The sequence below is a fragment of the Coregonus lavaretus genome (genome assembly GCF_964263955.1).
Source record: "Coregonus lavaretus genome assembly, chromosome: 34".
In the NCBI taxonomy this organism is placed as follows: domain Eukaryota; kingdom Metazoa; phylum Chordata; class Actinopteri; order Salmoniformes; family Salmonidae; genus Coregonus; species Coregonus lavaretus.
Window position 1 is genome coordinate 24,624,999 of NC_140021.1, and position 7,466 is coordinate 24,632,464.

Consider the following 7,466-nt stretch of genomic DNA (forward strand, 5'->3'; position numbering starts at 1 on the left):
TATACAGTAACAGTGAAAAGTGTTTTAAACACTTATTTGGTTACTACATGATTCCATATGTGTTATTTCATAGTTTTGATGTCTTCACTATTATTCTACAAGGTAGAAAATCGTAAAAATAAAGAAAAACCCTTGAATGAATAGGTGTGTCCAAACTTTGGACTGGTTCTGTTTGGTACTTATATTTGAGCAGCATAACATTAATGAATCAGTCAATGCACATGCAAAAACATAGGCATTGAAACAAACATATATATTTTTTTACCTGCAATAGACCAAAACTCTCTCACACACACTGCCAACAAATAACTCCCCTAGGTGCAGTACTTACAGTATAACTCTAAGTACATCAGTAGCTAGCTTAGTAAAAGTATTCCACTGCCTTTCAAACTGTTTTCTTTTCAAATCCATGTCACTTGCCCTCTATTCTTCTACCACCACTTGGTACAGTGTCTTCAGTTATTACTGTGTAGTGAGGAGTATTTGTTGCATTAAATCAACATTTTTTATTCCAGGGGCAGCAACAGCTATCTGAAGTAAATGCATTTCAGGGATGCTATCCCAATTGTCCTCTGCATCCCAAATGGCACACTATTTCCTATATAGTGCATGACTTTTGACTAGAGCCCTATGAGCCTACATTAAAAGTAGTGCACTATAAAGGGAATAGGGTGCCATTTGGGTCTGCTCCTATCAGCATCCATTTGGGTCTGCTCCTATCAGCTTACACCCCCTTTCACCTCCACAGAGCTCCCTGATCCTTATTGAAGCTGTGATCTTTCATCAGACCTCGCCAGGAGTATATGCCAGGAGGTGGTGTGTAGGGGCTAATGGCACCGTATTCCCTATTTAGTGCACTACTTTTGACCAGGACCCATAGGGTTCTGGTCAAAAGTAGTGCACTATGTAGGGAAAAGGGTGCCATTTGGGACAAAACCATGGTCTGTAGAGAAAATATAGAATCACACAACAAGTTGACCTTACAGTGAAATCCTATAGTTTCTCTACAGACCATTGCTGGCACCATATTCCCTTTATTAATGGTAGGTTTATTTGAACAGTGAGAGACAGAATAACAACAACAAAAATCCAGAAAAACGCATGTCAAAAATGTTATAAATTGATTTGCATTTTAATGAGGGAAATAAGTATTTGACCCCCTCTCAATCAGAAAGATTTCTGGCTCCCAGGTGTCTTTTATACAGGTAACGAGCTGAGATTAGGAACACACTCTTAAAGGGAGCGCTCCTAATCTCAGCTTGTTAACTGTAAAAAAGACACCTGTCCACAGAAGCAATCAATCAATCAGATTCCAAACTCTCCACCATGGCCAAGACCAAAGAGCTCTCCAAGGATGTCAGGGACAATATTGTAGACCTACACAAGGCTGGAATGGGCTACAATACCATTGCCAAGCAGCTTGGTGAGAAGGTGACAACAGTTGGTGCGATTATTCGCAAATGGAAGAAACACAATCTCACTCGGCCTGGGGCTCCATGCAAGATCTCACCTCGTGGGGTGCAATGATCATGAGAACGGTGAGGAATCAGCCCAGAACTACACGGGAGGATCTTGTCAATGATCAAAGCAGCTGGGACCATAGTCACCAAGAAAACAATTGGTAACACACTACGCCGTGAAGGACTGAAATCCTGCAGTGCCCGCAAGGTCCCCCTGCTCAAGAAAGCACATATACAGGGCCGTCTGAAGTTTGCCAATGAACATCTGAATGATTCAGAGGAGAACTGGGTGAAAGTGTTGTGGTCAGATGAGACCAAAATCGAGCTCTTTGGCATCAACTCAACTCACCGTGTTTGGAGGAGGAGGAATGCTGCCTATGACCCCAAGAACACTATATCCACCATCAAACATGGAGGTGGAAACATTATGCTTTGGGGGTGTTTTTCTGCTAAGGGGACAGGACAACTTCACCGCATCAAAGGGACGATGGAAGGGGCCATGTACCGTCAAATATTGGGTGAGAACCTCCTTCCCTGATGTGTACGACAGTGTGTTCCAGTTCCCGCCAATATCCAGCAACTTTTCACAGCCATTGAAGAGGAGTGGGACGACATTCCACAGGCCACAATCAACAGAATGATCAACTCTATGTGAAGGAGATGTGTCGCACTGCATGAGGCAAATGGTGGTCACACCAGATACTGACTGGTTTTCTGATCTACCCCCCTACTTTTTTTTTTTAAGGTATCTGTGACCAACAGATGTACACTACATGACCAAAAGTATGTGGACACCTGCTCATCGAATATCTCATTCCAGAATCATGGCTATTAATATGGAGTTGGTGCTGCTATAACAGCCTCCGATCTTCTGGGAAGGCTTTCCACTAGATGTTGGAACATTGCTGCGGGGACTTGCTTCCATACAGCCACAAGAGCATTAGTTAGGTCGGGCACTGATGTTGGGCGATTAGGCCTGGCTCGCAGTTGGCAATCCAATTCATCCCAAAGGTGCTCAATGGGGTTGAGGTCAGGGCTCTGAGCAGGCCAGTCAAGTTATTCCACACCGATCTCGACAAACAATTTCTGTATGGACCTCACTTTGTGCACGGGGGCATTGTCATGCTGAAACAGGAAAGGGCCTTCCCCAAACTGTTGCCACAAAGTTGGAAGCACAGAATCCTCTATAATGTCATTGTATGCTGTGGCGTTAAGATTTCCCTTCACTGGAACTAAGGGGCCTAGCCCAAACCATGAAAAACAGCCCCAGACCATTATTTCTCCTCCATCAAACTTTACAGTTGGCACAATGCATTGGGGCAGGTAGCATTCTCCTGGCAGCCGCTACACCCAGATTTGTCCGTCGGACTGCCATATGGTGAAGCATGATTCATCACTCCAGAGAACGCGTTTCCACTGCTCCAGAGTCCAATGGCGGCAAGCTTTACACCACTCCAGCTGACGCTTGTGTGCGGCTTCAGCACTCTGTGGTCCCATTCTGTAAGCTTGTGTGTCCTACCACTTCGCAGCTGAGCTGTTGTTGCTCCTAGATGTTTCCACTTCACAATAACAGCACTTACAGTTGACCGGGGCAGCTCTAGCAGGGCAGAAATTTGACCAACTGACTTGTTGGAAAGGTGGCCCCGTGTAGCTCAGTTGGTAGAGCATGGCGCTTGCAACGCCAGGGTTGTGGGTTCGTTTCCCACGGGGGGCCAGTATGAAAAATGTATGCACTCACTAACTGTAAGTCGCTGTGGATAAGAGCGTCTGCTAAATGACTAAAATGTCAAATGTGGCATCCGATGACGGTGCCACGTTGAAAGTCACTGAGCTCTTCAGTAAGGTCATTTTACTGCCAATGTCTGTCTATGAAGATTGCATGGCTGTGTGCTCGATTTTATACACCTGTCAGCAACGGGTGTGGCTGAAATAGCCAAATCCACTAATTTGAAGGGGTGTCCACATACTATATGTAGTGTATATCTGTTTTCCCAGTCACTTGAAATCCATAGATTAAGCCTAATGAATTTATTTCAAATGACTGATTTCCTTATATGAACTGTAACTCAGTAACACCTTTGAAATTGTTGCACGTTGCTTTAATATTTTTGTTCAGTGTAGTTAGCTAGGGTTTGAAGTAGGTGTATCTACCAATCTTATTTGTATTTGTTCAATGCCTCAATTGGTTTTATAAACTATATTGGATATATGGCTGTACAGATTCGAATCAACCCAAGATGATGAACCCTGAAGATGGGACAAAGTGCATGACAAGGTGGCCCAGAGGAAGCCAGCTGTTCTCAACCCCTACATTGCCCCTAGGAACATACAGAGAAGGAACTGCCAGGTGTGTCATAATAGCCCGGAAGTAAAGCCACACTGAGAGCCAAATTATAAATGGGATACATTGAATAGATGGAGCACGGTGGGAAAAAAATGCATTAAAACGCATTAAATGTATTTTCATCATTCAATTAAATGTGTTCATCATTCAATTAATACATTAAATATATACTCTCATGGTAGTGTGTATTTATTTTATAGTTTTCATGGGTCCATTATTTTCCCATTAACGTCTTATAGCAACCGTATATTCTTGGCAGCCCTGGTGTGAAGGGGAAGGAATGGCAGTGCATACCGTCATATGACCCTAAATATTTTTGATGTGTAATTTGGAATTATAATTAATTAGAGGGCTGTAAAACGGCAGCAATCTCCTCCAGCGCCATTTTTACTCAAACCGACATGCACAGGACACAGAAGGTGTAAACGGTACAGTGAAATGGTTACTTGCATAGTGAAGTCCTTGTTTAGACATGTAGCTAGCTAAACAATGAACCAATCCCAACTCATAACGTTACTACCCTGCATGAATCTACAGGTAGCTAAAGCTAACCAACTACTAGGTTTAATTTTAGCTAGCTAAAAATAGCTATTATGTGGGTTTTTTCGTGTTATTTGTAATTTATACTGTACATAATGTTTCTGCCACCGTCTCTTATGACGAAAAGGAGCTTCTGGATATCAGGACAGTGATTACTCACCTCGTATTGGACGAAGATTTTTTCTTCAATGAGTCGGACGCAAAGGATATTCAACAGACACAAATCCCTGTCATTTGCATGAGAAAGAGACAGAGATATTGTGGACGTAGGTCGGGGTGCCTTATAAGGATCCGACGGCGAGCAAGTAATCTGCCTCTTCCATCAATCCTATTAGCCAACCTACAACCATTGGAAAACAAAATGGACCACCTAAGATCAAGAAAATCCTACCAACAGGACATTAAAAACGGTAATATCTTATGTTTCACCGAGTCATGGCTGAACGACAACATGGATAACATACAGCTGGCGGGATATACGCTACATCGGCAGGATAGAACAGCTGACTCCGGTAAGACAAGGGGTGGCGGTCTGTGTATATTTGTAAACAACAGCTGGTGCACAAAATCTAATACTAAGGAAGTCTCGAAGTTTTGCTCGCCTGAGGTAGAGTATCTCATGATAAGCTGCAGACCACACTATTTACAAAGAGAGTTTTCTTCTATATTTTTCATAGCTGTCTATTTCCCACCACAAACCGATGCTGGCACTAAGATTGCTTATGGCCTTATACAGCTCACTGAGCTCCTAGTGGCTGGGGACTTCAATGCAGGGAAACTTAAATATGTTCTACCTAATTTCTACCAGCATGTTAAATGTGCAACCAGAGGAAAAAAACCTCTAGACCACCTTTACTCCACACACAGAAACGCATACAAAACTCTCCCTCGCCCTCCATTTGGCAAATCTGACCATAATTATAACCTCCTGATTCCTGCTTATTAGCAAAAACTTAAGCAGGAAGCAGCAGTGACTCGGTTATTCAGGAAGTAGTCAGATGACGCAGATGCTAATCTACAGGACTGTTTTGCTAGCACAGACTGGAATACGTTCCGGGATTCTTCTGATAGCATTGAGGAGTACACCACATAAGTCACTGGCTTCATCAATAAGTGCATCGATGACATCGTCTCCACAGTGACCGTACGTACATACCCCAACTAGAAGCCATGGATTACAGGCAACATCCACACTGAGCTAAAGGGTAGAGCTGCCTCTTGCAAGGAGCGGGACTCTAACCCGGACGCTTATAAGAAATCCCGCTATGCCCTCTGTCGAACCATCAAACAGGCAAAGAGTCAATAAAAGACTAAGATTGAATCGTACTACACTGGCTCCGATGCTCGTCGGATGTGGCAGGGCTTACAAACTTTTACAGACTACAAAGGGAAGCTCAGCCGCGAGCTGCCCAGTGACACGAGCCTACCAGACGAGCTAAACCACTTCTATGCTCGTTTCGAGGCAAGCAACACTGAAGCATGCATGAGCGCATCAGCTGTTCCGGATGACTATGTGATCACGCTCGCCGTAGCCGATGTGAGTAAGACTTTTAAGCAGGTCCACATTCACAAGGCTGCAGGGCCAGACGGATTACCAAGATGTGTACTCCGAGCATGCGCTGACCAACTGGCAAGTGTCTTCACTGACATTTTCAACATGTCCCTGACTGAGTCTGTATTACCAACATGTTTCAAGCAGACCACCATAGTCCCTGTGCCCAAGAACACTAAGATAACCTGCCTAAATGACTACCGACCCGTAGCACTCACGTCTGTAGCCATGAAGTGCTTTGAAAGGCTGGTCATGGCTCACATCAACACCATTATCCCAGAAAGCCTAGACCCACTCCAATTTGTATACCCCCTCCAACAGATCATGCAATCTCTATTGCACTCCACACTGCCCTTTCCCACCTGGACAAGAGGAACACCTACGTGAGAATGCTATTCATTGACTACTGCTTAGCGTTCAACACCATAGTGCCCTCAAAGCTCATCACTAAGCTATGGACCCTGGGATTAAACACCTCCCTCTGCAACTAGATCCTGGACTTCCTGACGGGACACCCCCAGGTGGTAAGGGTAGGTAACAACACATCTGCCACGCTGATCCTAAACATGGGGTCCCCTCAGGGGTGCATGCTCAGTCCCCTCCTGTACTCCCTGTTCACCCATTCCTGCATTGCCAGGCATGACTCCAACACCATAATTAAATTTGCCGACGACACAACAGTGGTAGGCCTGATCACCGACAACGATGACACAGCCTATAGGGAGGTGGTCAGAGACATGGCCGTGTGGTGCCAGGATAACAACCTCTCCCTCAACGTGATCAAGACAAAGGAGATGATTGTGGACTACAGAGAAAAAAAGAGGACTGAGCACGCCCCCATTCTCATCGACAGGGCAGTAGTGGAACAGGTTGAGAGCTTCAAGTTCCTTGGTGTCCACATCACCAACAAACTATCATGGTCCAAACACACCAACACAGTCGTGAAGAGGGCACGACAAAGCCTATTCCCCCTCAGGAGACTGAAAAGATTTGACATGGGTCCTCATATCCTCAAAATGTTCTACAGCAGCAACATCGAGAGCATCCTGACTGGTTGCATCACCACCTGGTACGGCAACTGCTCTGCCTCCAACCACAAGGCACTACAGAGGGTAGGGCGTACGGCCCAGTACATCACTGGGGCCAAGCTTCCTGCCATCCAGAACCTCTATACCAGGCGGTGTCAGAGGAAGGCCCTAAAAATTGTCAAAGACTCCAGCCACCCTAGTCATAGACTGTTCTCTCTGCTACTGCACGGCAAGCGGTACCGGAGTGCCAAGTCTAGGTATAAAAGGCTTCTTAACAGCTTCTACACCCAAGCCATAATACTCCTGAACAGTTAATCTTGGCTACCCCGACTATTTGCATTGTCCCCCCCCACCTCACCCCACCCCCTCTTTTACACTGCTGCTACTCTGTTTATTATCTATGCATAGTCACTTTAACTCTACATACATGTACATACAGTAAGGGAAAAAAGTATTTGATCCCCTGCTGATTTTGTACATTTGCCCACTGACAAAGAAATGATCAGTCTATAATTGTAATGGTAGGTTTATTTGAACAGTGA